Here is a 13,828-nt window from a genome sequence, read left to right as displayed (position 1 = left end):
CTTATTGCTCCACACAAGCGGTTATTATATTTTGCCAGCCGTAAATACACACTTTATTATTACTGCTGCTGGGGCTTTCCATTCTTTCCCCCCTCCCCCACCAGCCTCCACCCCCTCCTCTGATCATAACCCTTGGCCATTACTGGCAGAGAACATGACACTTAATCTGGTTCAGGCTTGCGGCCTGTAAGGCGAGTCCATGTTGGTTTCATGGTCGGTGCAAATGGAGTTGGCCAGGCCCATTTTCCCACACGCCGAAGTGCCGCTAATTGGCTTTATTTTATTTTTTTTCGCTTTGCCGCTTGGGGCGGCAAAAAGGCTGGAGCCGGCCCTGTACACGTGCACCAGCCAGCCATCTCCAGGGGCTGTTGTGGATGGTGCAGTGCTCCCTTTGGGGTGATCTGTACCTTAGAGCACAAGGAGGGAGCAGTACTTGTGCTCCCTGGAATGGCACCGCCTATGCCAGTTTGTAAAACACCTGGGAACGAAAGGTGATTAAGGCACTGTGACCACCAAGAGTGAGAAAAGCTTCAAGCATGGACTCCACATGTAGGTGCTCAAATGCTGCATGTGGCTCCAGAGGGTAGAGATTGCTGCCCTATAGGAAGACCAGGGGACTGTGAATTACATATAGTTTTTAAATAGCACCTTTGATATTCCCAGGGCACCAGAGCAGATTCTCCCCTGTATTCAGGTTGCTTTGTACCATGCCACTGGTGCAAAGCACCCCTAAGGCCAACATAACCACTGGCAGGATTAACCAGTGTATAGGGGATCCTCTGCTGGGGAGTCGCAAAAGCCTTTCACTGCATTCGTGTCCTCCTTTCTCAGGTGGCTCTTTGGTGTATACTTGGCCATGATCACATTTTCAGATGGAGCAAGCAAATGCCAAAGTGGTCAAAAGTAAATTACACTGAGAATTGGAATGATTAGAAGCACCAGGATAATGGACAGCAAGGGGAGAGTTGCTTCTGATCAGTGTAAAATCCTACTCTGAGGGAGAAGTGATAAGCAGCACAGATGCAAGCCAGGGACCGGGGAACAGGAAATGTAACCAAACAGTTGCACGCACTGCATTAAAGCTGGTGTATTTTCATTAGGTCTCCTTTACACTGTCCTAATGTTACTTTCTCTGCTGTAAGCCCTCTAGAGGTTGGGAGGCCGGCAGGCTTGTTGACCATGCCAGGTTTTTGGTCCTAAGAAGTGATTCACAGGATATGCCTTACCTCAAGAAGTTCGAACCACATGGATTGGCTGGACTTAGACACCTGTTAGCACAAGTGCAAACTCAGGGGTGATTTGTCTTCTATACTGCACGTTTTCAACCATCCCACTTATCACTAATGACTGGTATGATATGTCCCACCCTACTGAATGAATAAAGTGTTCCCCACCTCTTGCCAGCATGATTCTTCTAAGCATCTGAATTATAGATGCCAAGACAACTTAAATTGCTCCAACATGTGCTTAACTTTACTATTAGCAGCCAGGATGGGATGAGCAATTTACCACTGGAAGCTACAGAAGAAGGCTGGTTAAAGCATTGGCTTAGGAATCATGAGATCTAGGTCACTCCCCAGCTCTGCTACAGCCTTCCTGTGTGACCTGTTGCAAGTCACATGGGGTCAGATATTCAAAGAGTGCTCAGCAACAGCCACAACTGGGACCAACTTCTCACAGGAGCACCGCACTGAGCCGTTCCCTTTTTTCTCAACAGAGCTGTTTCAGAAGCCTGATCTCAAACTGTGCTTAGCCCTTCTGAAAATTCTGGCCTTCTTTTTTCTGTGTCCCAGTTCCCCGTCCGTACTACTGCAGATAATAACATATCCTTTCTCCTGCAGGGAGGGATCATCTCTTTGTTCTGTGTTTTGTACAGCATCTAGCGCAGGGGGGTCTCGGTCCAAGACTGGGGCTCAACAGTATTTGGTCCTGCCATGAGGGCAGGGGAGTGGACTCTATGACCTCTTGAGGTCCCTTCCAGTCCTAGAATCTATGAATCCTAAGTGCTACTGCAATACAAATAATGAATAAAAATAACAATACCCAGTGACAAAACAGAAATAATCACATTCACTCAGGCTAAGCAACTAGATTCAAAGAATTTGAAACACATTTGTTATGGCAAAAACAGAATCATAACAGCCTATATTTTCATTCCTGTAAAGTAATAGCTAAGACACTTTTTAAAGTGAGACTTTTCAGGATTTCTTAATATTCCTTTTCCAAGTCAATCCTAAGTGATAACTCAGATCCACCTCAGTTTCCCCAGGAATCAGAGCAGTAAGAAAAGCATAGGAAAGCTTGCAAATTCTTTTAGCAAAATCTTGGAATGTCTTTGTGTATTTGTACAAAGAGGAAACGCTTGGATAAAATTCTCAGGATTTATGAACAAAACTTAAGTGGTCCCACCCAAACAGCCAGTTTTCCTTCCGTCCCTTCAAACATAGCCAAGACAGTACAATCGCAATTTTGTATTCCCCGTTCCTGCTTTTCCTACACGAACTGTGATACGTTATATTAAAGGGATGTGTGAATCACATATGCTAATGCTCTGCTCCTTCTCTGAGCTGGCATCTGTACAAACCCACATCCGAACTGGAACTGTGTCACAAACAAATTGATTATAAAAATACTATGTATAGTCTGAGCAGCAACTTTGCAATTGAAATAAGAACTGGGCTAACTGTCCCTATTTTCAATTCTGTATCACACTATTATAATAATACATCTTTCTAAAGCAGGGGTTCTCAAACTGGGGGTCGGGACCCTCAGGCCTCCAGCATTTATAATGGTGTTAAATATGTAAAAAAATGTTTTTCATTTATAAGGGGGGTCGCACTCAGAGGCTTGCTATGTGAAAGGGGTCACCAGTACAAAAGGTTTGAGAACCACTGGTCTAAAGTTTCCCAGCCTGTTCCTCACCTTAATGTCATGGCCACCTTCCTACTTCCTCCAGGGCCTAGGCTGTATCCTTGGTACAGTTCAGAGCAGCCAAGGAACTCTTCCAGCAGATGGTGATCATCAGGGTGAAGGAACATGCAGGTCATTCCAAATTGCACCAAACCCCTCCCCCTGTGCCCACGTCAGGAGAGGGTGGCATAGGAGCCCTCACCCGCTTTATACCACTCAGGGATTTCCCCCTGCTGATGAAACCCTCAGACAGCAGCAGTTCTTCCAGCATGGGTGTTCACACAAAGAGGGAACAGTCAGGGACCATGATCTGTCCTTTAATGTTCTCCACTTCAAGCAGTCCTTGAACACTAATGATATTGTAACCTGAAATTAATGTTATGGGCCAGATCCTCAGATGTTGTGAATCGCTATGGCTCCACTGACTTATGATATGTTGATTTATGCTGTGTGAGGATCCGTCCCTACTAACATAAAAAAGCTCCAAAATGGGTGACACTTTCTTGTTTGATGTCTGCCTCCCTGGTTAACAGTTTAACCCCAAGCTTTGCTGAGGTTTTCAATCCCACGCTTCCTTCATCAATTCAGCAGTTCTGCCACATGATGCCAAACTAAATGCTGTGTTCTGCCATGTGAAATCCAACTCTAACCCTTCTAGCAGAGCTGAGGAAAGTGGCGCTCCTGGGAGGGAAAATTAAGCATTCCAAGTACCAGTAAGCTGGGAAAGATGGAGTGTTTCAAAAAGCGCTATTATTATTATTTTATTATATTGTCTTTTATTATTTGTAAGGTGGCAGAGCCTAGACGCCCCAGTCAGGGATCAGCTTCCCATTGTGCTGAGCACTGTGCACAGCTAGAACAAAGGGACTGTCCCTGCACCAAAGATCTTGCAGTCCAACAGGAAGGACTCAAACAAGGCTTCTGGGCTATGAAACTCCATGATACCTCCATGCAAGGGGTAAAGTGGCCATGCTGAGGGCCATTTGCATTTCCTGCATCATGGATAGGTAGACTCCGTGCTGGCTCTGAATATGCCAGCATGGAAGGTAGAATTTAGGTGTGAGCTGGGGATATGTTATTACATCCATGTTTATTCAGATCCAGTGGCCAAAAAGCCCAGTATAGGGGTGGCAACTATGACATCTCCTAGAATGGTGCAGTGACTGTGACACTGCACCCCATATGCTTCATAGTGATATGATTATGACATAATTATGATACATTTTGTACAAGATAAGTCATGTGAAGTGTCATTGGGAAAGTTATGATTTGCTGAATATTATCATCCATTAGTATGCAAATATCACTTTTGTATCTGAAGTTATAAATACTGACTATGTATCTGTTCTTCAAATGTAGTTACACCTGGGTAACGCCAACTAAACAAGATGCTTTCAGTCTAGATAGTGAGTGGGGAAGGGCCTATTCAGTGCAAAGAGCCATTAGAGGAAACAATAGGCCTTAGAAGAAGCTTATCCCCCACCTGGTGAGCCTTCCTGAGAATGCTGCAGACAGCCTGTAAGCAATGGCTACTATGACTCTACAAGGCCAGGTAACCAGGCCACATGACTCTGGACTCCATCTTGGGATGTCAGTATTTTTCCACAAACTGGTCTGGGAACCAAGTTTTGAAACAAAGGGTTCCTGCCATATGCTAAAGCTATATAATGCAGGGAGTGACATCATCTTGTCCTACCTTCAATGGACATGGAGAAGTATAGATCACATCCTCTTTATAACAGCCCTTAACATATTTGGAGACTTTTATCAGGTCCCCCTTCTCAAGACTGAACATGCCCATATTTTGTAACCTTTCATCATAGGTCAGGTTTTCTAAACCTTTTATCGTTTTTGTTGCTCTGGACTCTCTCCAGTTTGTCCAAAACTTTCTTAAAGTTTGGCTCCCAAATCTGTATTCCAACTGAGGCCTCACCAGTGTCAAGTAGAGAAGGAAAATTACCTTCTGGATGTTACATATGACACTCCTGTTAAAACATGCCAGAATTATATTTACTTTTTTTGCATCTGCATCGGTCAGCAAGCTAATATTAAATTTGTAATCCACTATAACCCCCAGATCCCTTTATGCAGTACTACTGCCTAGCCAGTTATTCCTTATTTTGTAATTGTGCATTTGATTTTTCCTTCCTAAGTCTAGTACTTTGCACTTGTTTTTATTGAATTTCCTTTACTGGTGTCAGATCAATTCTCCAATTTATCAAGATCATTTTGAATTCTAATCTTGTCCTCCAAAGTGTTTGCAATTCCTCCCAAGTTGGTGTCATCTGCAAATTTTAAAAGCATACTCTCTCTTTCATTATCCAAAACATTAATGAAACTGTTGAATAGCACCAGACCCAGGACAGATCCCTGAGGACTCCTACTAGATACATCCTCCCAGTTTGACAGTGAAACTCTTTGAGTACAGTCTTTCAACCAGTTGTGCACCCACCACATAATAATTTCATCTAGATGACATTTTCCTAGTTTGCTTATGAAAATGTCATGTGGGACTGAGTCAAAAACCTTACTAAAATCAAGATATATCACATCTACTGCATCACCCCATCCACTAGGCCAGTAACTCTGGAATGAGGTTGGTTTGGCATGATTTGTTCTTGACAAATTTATCCTGGCTATTCCTTATAACCCTATTATCCTCTAAGTGCTTACAAATTGATTGTTTAGCAATTTGTTCTTTCCCTATTCTGGATTGTGTTCCTTCCCCCCTTGTTATTAATATTAATTGTGTTAAGCACCTGGTCACAATTAACCTTTTTATTGAAAACTGAAGCAAAATAGATATTAAACACCTCTGCCTTCTTGGTGTCATCTGATATTAGGTCTCCTTCCATGCTAACTAGTGAACTTATGCTTTCCTTTGTCCTTCTTTTGCTTCTAAAGTATTTATAGAAACTCTTCTTATTGTGTTTTATGTCCCTTGCTAGGTGTAATTCATTTTGTGCCTTAGGCTTTCTAATTTTCTTCCAACATGCTTGGCCTAGTCTTTTGTTTTCCTCCTTAGCAATTTTATCTGTGTTTTCACTTTTGTAGGATTCCTTTTTTTTTTATTATTTGTAGGTCATTAAAGAGCATATTATGCAACCATATTGGCCTCTTCCTGTTTTTTCTTTGTGTGAGGATACTTTGCTGTTGTGCCTTTAATATTATCTCTTTGGCAACAGGGCCAGCTCCATTTTTGCCGCCCCAAGCACAAAAAAAAAAAAAAAGCTGCCCAGACTGCCGAAGCATGCTCACTATCACTCAAGTTGCCTTTCGCGTAGATTCGCAACCAATTCTTCCCTGAAGTTAGTCATAGTGGACAAACAACTCAACTAATAAACCCTTTTCAGAGTAGTTGCTTTCCAGGATACAGTCCACCATTCTGTACATATGGCCTGCATTCCTTGTTCTAACTTTGCATTTGGCTATATTAAAATAAATTTGGTTGAGCTTGCTAAGTGATTCAGATCACTCTGTACGACTGCCCTGTCATCATTGTTTACCTCTCTGCCAACCTTTGTATCATCTGCAGATTTTATCAGCAGTGATTTTATATTTACTTCCATATCATTTTGCCCATTACCTTTACTGAGCATATCTGGAACCCATAAAGCATTCAGTATCTTTTGGCAGTAGGGCAGGAAAACATGCCAAGAATGTGATGGAGAGTTAAATCCAGCTCTGCTTCCCCCACCCCATGCACTAGTGCTCAGGGGAAGAACTGTGAGAGTGGCTGCTGGGAGGGAAGGACTCACAGGGGTCATATGACAGGGCTGATGAGCTTTTCTGTTTACTTCCTGCTCATGTGACGTCTTCACATTCCTGTTGCAATCACTCACCATGGGAGAGAGGGGGAATTTGGCTGATTATAACCCAAATTTTGTTTCTTCTGAAACATTCCATCAGTTTGCAAGGATATTTTCCTTGTCAGCAAATACAGTGGGAATGTAATTCCACCAGGCAAAACTGAGTCACCCAATGGCCCCTTCATTGTATATTTGTATTCTGGCCTCCAACATTCTTCATTTCCTTTACAACAGAGCCATGAATGAAAAGCATTTATTGTGTGGCTAACAAAGCCTGCAGACATGCTGCAAAGGTTCAGTCAAATCCTCTTTCACATTGGAAGTGCAGGGGAGGGGGGGAAGTTGCCCTGTTGTAATGATTCCTTCCGCGGACACTGTTCACCTGTGGCAGTGCATGGAAATGCAGAGCTGTAATCTCTTGGCCAAGCTCACAAAAAGGTTTAACTTCAGCCTGATAATGTGGTTCCTCACCACCGGAACAAAAAGAAGGAGGGGAAATTCCGATCCCTGATTGTCTCCGTGAGCTCAGATGAGTGTGTGCTGTGTGGTCCAGAGCAGGGTTCCTGACTGATGGTTTTGGAAACCCAAACGGCATTTCATGTATTACTCAGCAGGCACTGGCTCTATCAGCCAAAGGTCTCTGCCTCACGCAGGCTTCATATACCATCACAAATAAAGGGGGCTGCGTGGCAGGGAGAGGGAATTCCCCTACGGCACCATCTCTCTTTCTCTCTCGTAGCAACCTGTAAAAGGAAGTGCTAAGACGTGACAGTTGGGTCAGTGTCTCTGACATGGGCTGTGAATCTCAGTACTGTTTTGAGGCGGACACACTGTCACTTTTTCTCTATCGTTTTCTTTCCACTCTCACTCAGATAGTGGGCAATTACAGGCCACTGGCTCTAGGTCCTGGGTGAGATTCTGCAGCAGCACTAATGCCAGATGCTGGCTTCGCAGGTACATATTCCCACCCACCTAATATATGGTCTGTAAAATACCTATAGCCTGCTTTATAATCTAGCACAACCCTAGTTCGCAGGGCAACTGCCACAGCTAACATATCCCAGAATGATTTGATGACAAGGGAGTAGACAGTATCTTGTAACAATGGTTCCCAGCCTTGGTAACTGTGGGTGCTCCATACTACAAGACGTCTGGAATTTTTCATCTACACAGTTTTTCACTGGAAAAATACCAATTTGTCAAAAAAGAGGGTTTTTTTTATCAGGGAGGGAGGGAGACAGAGAGTCAGTGCATCCATCCATTCAGAATAGCCCATACCCCAGTGAGAAAGGCATTCAGCTGAGATGCACAGACCCAGGTTCAAGTCCCTACTCCAAATCAGGCAGAGTGAGAACTTGAACCCAGGTCACCCTCTTTAAGGACTGGGCCGTGGGTGGTCTTGCCTAATGGTCAGAGCAGGAGGCTGGCCTAATGGTTGGAGCAGAGATGACCAGGCTTAGTAGCCGGAGCCCTGATCAGGAGCCGAGTTATCGAGTCCAGCGAGTGAGCTAGAGCCAGGAAGCAGGAACCAAGGGACAGAACCATGGTCAGAAGCCAAACACCAAGGCCAGAGAGCAAGCTGGAGCCGAGAGCCAGGAATCAGAACCAAAGTATCAGCCAAAGCAGGGGCAGGAGCCAGGGAAGGAAACTAGGAGCAGGAGCCAGGAACAAGCAGCAGGAGGGAGGAATAAAGGCCAGGAACAAGGAAGGAGCTGAAAGCACGAGCAGGGCCAGAAACACAGCTGTGGGACTCCGCGGAGCAGCCAGGGACCCAGGCCTGCTGCAGGGTTTAAGAATGTGCCTGCAGGAGGCCAGGTTTATTAGCTGAATCAGCTAAAGGCAGTGAGCTGGGTCTGGGTTCAGCTGTGGGTCCCTGACCCCACATCACAGGTGAGTGCTCAGGGCTACTGGCTAAACAGGGAACGGTCTCTCTTGTTCAAAAGGTCTTGGTTTCATCCCAATGCAGAATAGGAAAAAAATTCAAATCTCGAAAATTTTCAAAGGACAGGAAAATCTTTTCCCAACCAGCTGTACTGAACACTTCACCAGAGACACTGAGCACCCCACAGGATTGGGCGCAATTTGACACAATCCCTCAGATTCTGAGCCCATGTGCATGGATGTAAATCCAGAGGAACTTGGTTGATACCAAGAGGATTTCTCAGATTCTACATTGATGGTCAGGAAATGGATTTCTTGTCCCGAGAAGAACATTGAGATTTTGAAATTTTTTCCTGCCCCAATTCAGGACAAAAAGCCAAAATCTCAAAAATTTTCACTAACTAAAAATAAAAATTAAAAAAAATGTTTCAGGGCAGTTGAAATGTTTTGCTTCAATAAATAGAAATGTTATATTTCAATTTTGACCTTTTCATTTTTAAAACAGTAATATGAAATAACGTGTTTCTAAATAAAAAGTTATTTTAAACTGAAAAAAAAATCAAAACATTTCATTCAGAAAATGTCAAAATGGGACATTTTCAAAACTTTTTCAAAACAAAAATAGTCATCAAAAGGAGTTTCATCCCTACATTCTTGACCAGTTCTAGTAGACAGCTGAATGTGACTCAGCATTAAGGATTATTGAGAGCAACATACCCCTACAGCGTCTGGAATTCTTTAGAACACATCCTTGTCTACTGTTCTGCAGTATTTCTTTGAAAAACAGTCTGAAATTCTACAGGTTATGCAGTGATTGAGATGAATCTTTCATCATCTGGTGAAGACGGAAGCTGAAATGTGTTGTGAATTTATACTGTGGTTAATTCACCTGCTTGACTGGTTACTGATGTGATCTTTACATAAAGAGTTAGATTAGATAGTACACATTGTCCTTGGGGACTAGGGTTATTGTAGTGGGGAAATCTCTTTTAACTAGCAGAGATCAGCATATCCAGTCACCCGCTCACTGTTTAATTATCAATTGCAGAATTTCAATTTCCATTTTAAAGATTAGGGGCCATATCCTCAAAAGTTTTTACACCATTTCCTAGCTCAATTCCTAACTTTTATCATTGAAGCAAATCTGAATGATGCAAAGCTGTCTCCCTATATGTGCAGACAGACAGCTCCCATGCCTCTGCTACTTCTCATAGTGTACCCAAGCAGCATGCTCCTTCTTTCTTCCAAAGGCAAGAGGAAGTTTTCAAATATATCAGACAACTACTAGACAGAGGCCAATCTGGAAAACAGAGTCTCCTAAACAGGGTCTAGGGACAGCACCATGATGGGAGTCCTGGCACCTGGGAAGATGGAAGCTAATTTTCTCATGAGAGCATTGCAACTGCAGCTTGCCGTTAAGCCCCCATTTTGTTCTTTTGTCCCCTCCCTTGGCTAATAGGATTAGTCCATTGACTGGTAGGTATCTGATGTTAGACTTGCTTAACAATTCTCCATCAAAATGTTTTTTCAACAGAAAATGTAGTTTCCTCACATCCAAAATTTTCCATGGGAAAATTTCAATTTTGATGAAATGTTTCAATTTTCCATCCGAAAATTTAAACAAAGAATTTCACTTTGGATTAGAGTCATTGAAATCAAAACACATCAGTCTGTCAAACCAAAATGAAATGTTTTGTTTTGGGTCAGTTCAGCATTAATCTGTGTCTTCTTGAGCTGCCATGGTGGCGCATGGGAGTTGTAATTCAGGTGCCTTGTGCCCCCATTCTCCCTGACGGACTGGGCTCCCAGGCTGGACTACATCTCTCATGATGCACTCTGGTTGAACTGGAACAGTGCATTATGGGATTAAAACTACAACTCCCAGGATGCACCATGGCAGGTCAGGGGGGCACACAATCATGTCTAACCAAGCTGAAGCAAAATATTTTGATATTTCAAAATTTCCTCTGATTTGGGATAATAACTGATTTCAATATATTAGCATTCTCCACAGGATGAAAATTCAAATTTTTGACCCATTCTATCCAATATGCTTTTCATGCTCTATCCTTCGGAGCTGACTGATTGATCTGAGATTAAGGCAAACATCTAAAGTAAAGTCTGCACGCAGGAGCACACTGTGGTTCTCCTCTGTAACATGCTATATCAGAGCGGCCTCACAAAATGACAACCATTTGTATGGCTAGAGGACTCCTAGAAATTTAAAGACACACCACACAGGAAACAAAAACGTACCAGTTACTCAGTTTACGTAGCATAAACACCACCGTATATTTTCAAGCCCTGGTTACAGGGACTGCTCTTGAACAGCTCAATCAGTGGGACCCTGGTAACTCAATTAGATTTTGGCCTAAGGAATACATTTCAAATACCAGTATCGGTAACCTCAGTAGTAGAGGGATATTACCCTGGAAAAGCAGAAGCATAGTTTCCCTTCAAACCTCTCCTGATAATAAAGTCAGTTAATCAGGCACAGACAGAGAAACAGGAAGGAAATGGTGAGTGAAGCAGGCAATAGAGGCAGCAGAAAGCAGACTCTGTCACAGAAGCGTAAACAGAGTGGGGTGACACCTCTCCTGCATTTTACAAACTGGTCTTCATTTGATGCCTACTGTTCTACACCTTGTAGCAATACACAGTGTTCTGCAAAGAAACATATACTGTAATCTTCTACAAGTGTATGATTTTGTGTTGTGGATGACACTGTATCATAGATATAGGTTGCTGTCCCTTATAAAGAAACTATTTTCCATAAGCATCAGGCAGTTATCCTCTATTCCTTGCAATATAGTTAGTGATGTAAGACAGGGTAGAAATAACCACAGTAAGACAGAAGCTAAGCTAGATTGCAGGAGGAGGCCTATAGGAAGAAGAACACTGATGCTAGAGAGAACTAGCATTATTTAGTGGTCAGACTGCAGGACTAGAAGCCAGGAACTCCTACTGAGCGCTAATCCCAGCTCTGTGATTGCCTAGCTCTGTTGTCATGGCAAGTCACTTAATCTCTCTGTCTCTAAGTTCCCCTATGCGTCAAACAGAGAGATTGATACTTACCTACCTAAGCTTAATTACTTAATATTTGTTATGCACCTTAAAGATGAAAGTGCTACTGTATAGAAGGAGTGTTACCCAGGAAATAATGATCACAGAGGAAGAGAAATGGCTGCAACAATGTGGGAAGAGAAGAATCAGATAGTAGGAAGGAGGCACAGGTTAGCAATGTAATGTAGAAACTAGGAAATAGGACAGAGAAGCAATTCAGACCCTAAACTGGAAAGGTATATGGACATTAAACCTGCAAAGGGTTAGATTCTTTTTTTAAGTCAATGTCTGGTCTCCCAGCAGCATCAGAAAGCAGGAAATAGTGGAAGGATGAAAAAAATCTCTGTAAGAAAATAACGCATCTTACTCTAGCTACTGTGTAAGCATGCAAAGACCTTTAACAAGAGAAGGAGCGAGTGCATTGGACAAACGGGGGCCTGATTCTCCTCTCGCTTACACTGGAACAAACAGGAGCAACTCTGCTGGAGTCAATGGAGTTACAGTCATGTCAAACCCAAGTAAGAGGAGAATTGGGCCCCCAAGCATCCAGCATGCAAAGGGGAGAACCAAAGAAGGGGCTTCCTTCTAAACAGCTTAATGAGGGTGACCACTCTGTAGTTCAGATGAATGGCCGACAACTCCAGAATGGGAATCTCATAGGATAATTCATGTTCTCAGTGACAATAATCTCAGCCCCAATCAGGTGAGAAGAAATAACAGGGGCCAAACAGAGAGGTTACCGAAATAGCGAGTGTAGCTGCCATTAATGTGTGGATAGGGTGGGCTGTAGCAGGACAGGGAACCTAGAGGAAACTGTGAGAAAAAAGTAGCTCTCCTCCTTCCCCCCACAGGGGCTATTTCTCTTCTTGCAGTCATCTCCACTGACTTCAGCTGAGTTACTCCTGATGGACACTGGAGTGCATGAGAGGAGAATCAAGCCCATGGGTTGGATCTTAAACCTTCTTACATTGTCCAATTGGTTGCTTCTCCTGCTCTAACCCCTGGCGAAAGTTATGACAACTTATCCTCACTGGGCTGGATTCAGTCCAGGTCCTGCAGCAGCTGGAGAAATCATTTTTTACATTGTAAAGAGAGGTATTGTGTGTCAGTTGTATTGATTGGAATTTTCACACACACCCCCGGAAAGTCTAAATGCGGTAGCCTGGGGGTGAGTCTAGCATTTGCCCCAAAAATGATCTTCACAAACTCAAGAGAAAGGGAAGGGAAGGAAAGTGATGGCAACAGGAAAACATGCTGAGTAGGAGGCAGTGATAATAATACATTGTTTGTGTCCACAGTATCTTTCATGTGATTTAGAGGAGTGAGTAAGTTTTCCTGTTTCCATCTCATAGATGGAGGACCTAAAGGTTGTACCCAATGATGCACAGCAAACAGCAGAGTGACTACAAGAATTCACTCCTAGTCCAGTGCTATAAATGCCAGATAAATTCATTTACCCCAGAGGGGGAGGCAGGAGGGGACAGAGGAACTGATTTTAAAATAGTATATCCAGTGGAAAATTATTAGAAATATGAGAACAAAGGGCTAGATTCTCAACTGTGTAAATCAGAATAGCTCTCCGTATTTCAATGGCACTATGACTCATTTGTTCTTGTTGTTTTGCACTGTAGCTGGAGAAAAAATAAATAAAAAAAATATATGGAGATATACCTATCTCATAGAACTGGAAGGGACCCTGAAAGGTCATTGAGTCCAGCCCCCTGCCTTCACTAGCAGGACCAAGTACTGATTTTTGCCCCAGGTCCCAAAGTGGCCACCCCCTAGGGATTAAACTCACAACCCTGGGTTTAGCAGGCCAATGCTTAAATCACTGAGCTATCCCTGCCCCTGCTGTTCTTGCAAAATTCCCAGACTGGCCCAAACCAGGAAGTTTTTAAAATCTCACATCCGGAGAGGGGGAGGAATACAGGCAATTGCTGAGGTAAAATAAAAACAGGGCTCCACATCATCAATACAAACTCCTCTCTGGCTGTGTGCACAGTGGAAATTCAGGACAGAAAACCAAACTGCAGAGATGCTAAAATTAAAATCTACCTTGGTTCCCCTATGCAGTAGTACTTTCCCTAGGCCTGAACTGCTGGGGCCGTCTTGTATATCTTGCCATCAGCAAAGTACACAGTGAATCATTTTGTGGGCTGACACCA

The 13,828-nt window shown here is 43.2% G+C and overlaps 1 long non-coding RNA gene across 1 annotated transcript in view; it reads right to left on the bottom strand.

Annotated features, from left to right (window-relative positions):
- Positions 1-5,943: 5,943 nt before the first annotated feature.
- Positions 5,944-13,828, bottom strand: part of LOC135973111 (uncharacterized) — a 61,843-nt gene continuing 53,958 nt past the window's right edge. The window contains exon 4 of the long non-coding RNA XR_010589810.1: positions 5,944-7,462. This is a non-coding gene — a long non-coding RNA (uncharacterized LOC135973111). The remainder of the gene's footprint in view (positions 7,463-13,828) is intronic.

This window comes from Chrysemys picta, chromosome 8, assembly GCF_011386835.1.
Source record: "Chrysemys picta bellii isolate R12L10 chromosome 8, ASM1138683v2, whole genome shotgun sequence".
NCBI classification, from domain to species: domain Eukaryota; kingdom Metazoa; phylum Chordata; order Testudines; family Emydidae; genus Chrysemys; species Chrysemys picta.
This window is presented reverse-complemented; position numbering and strand designations above follow the sequence as displayed.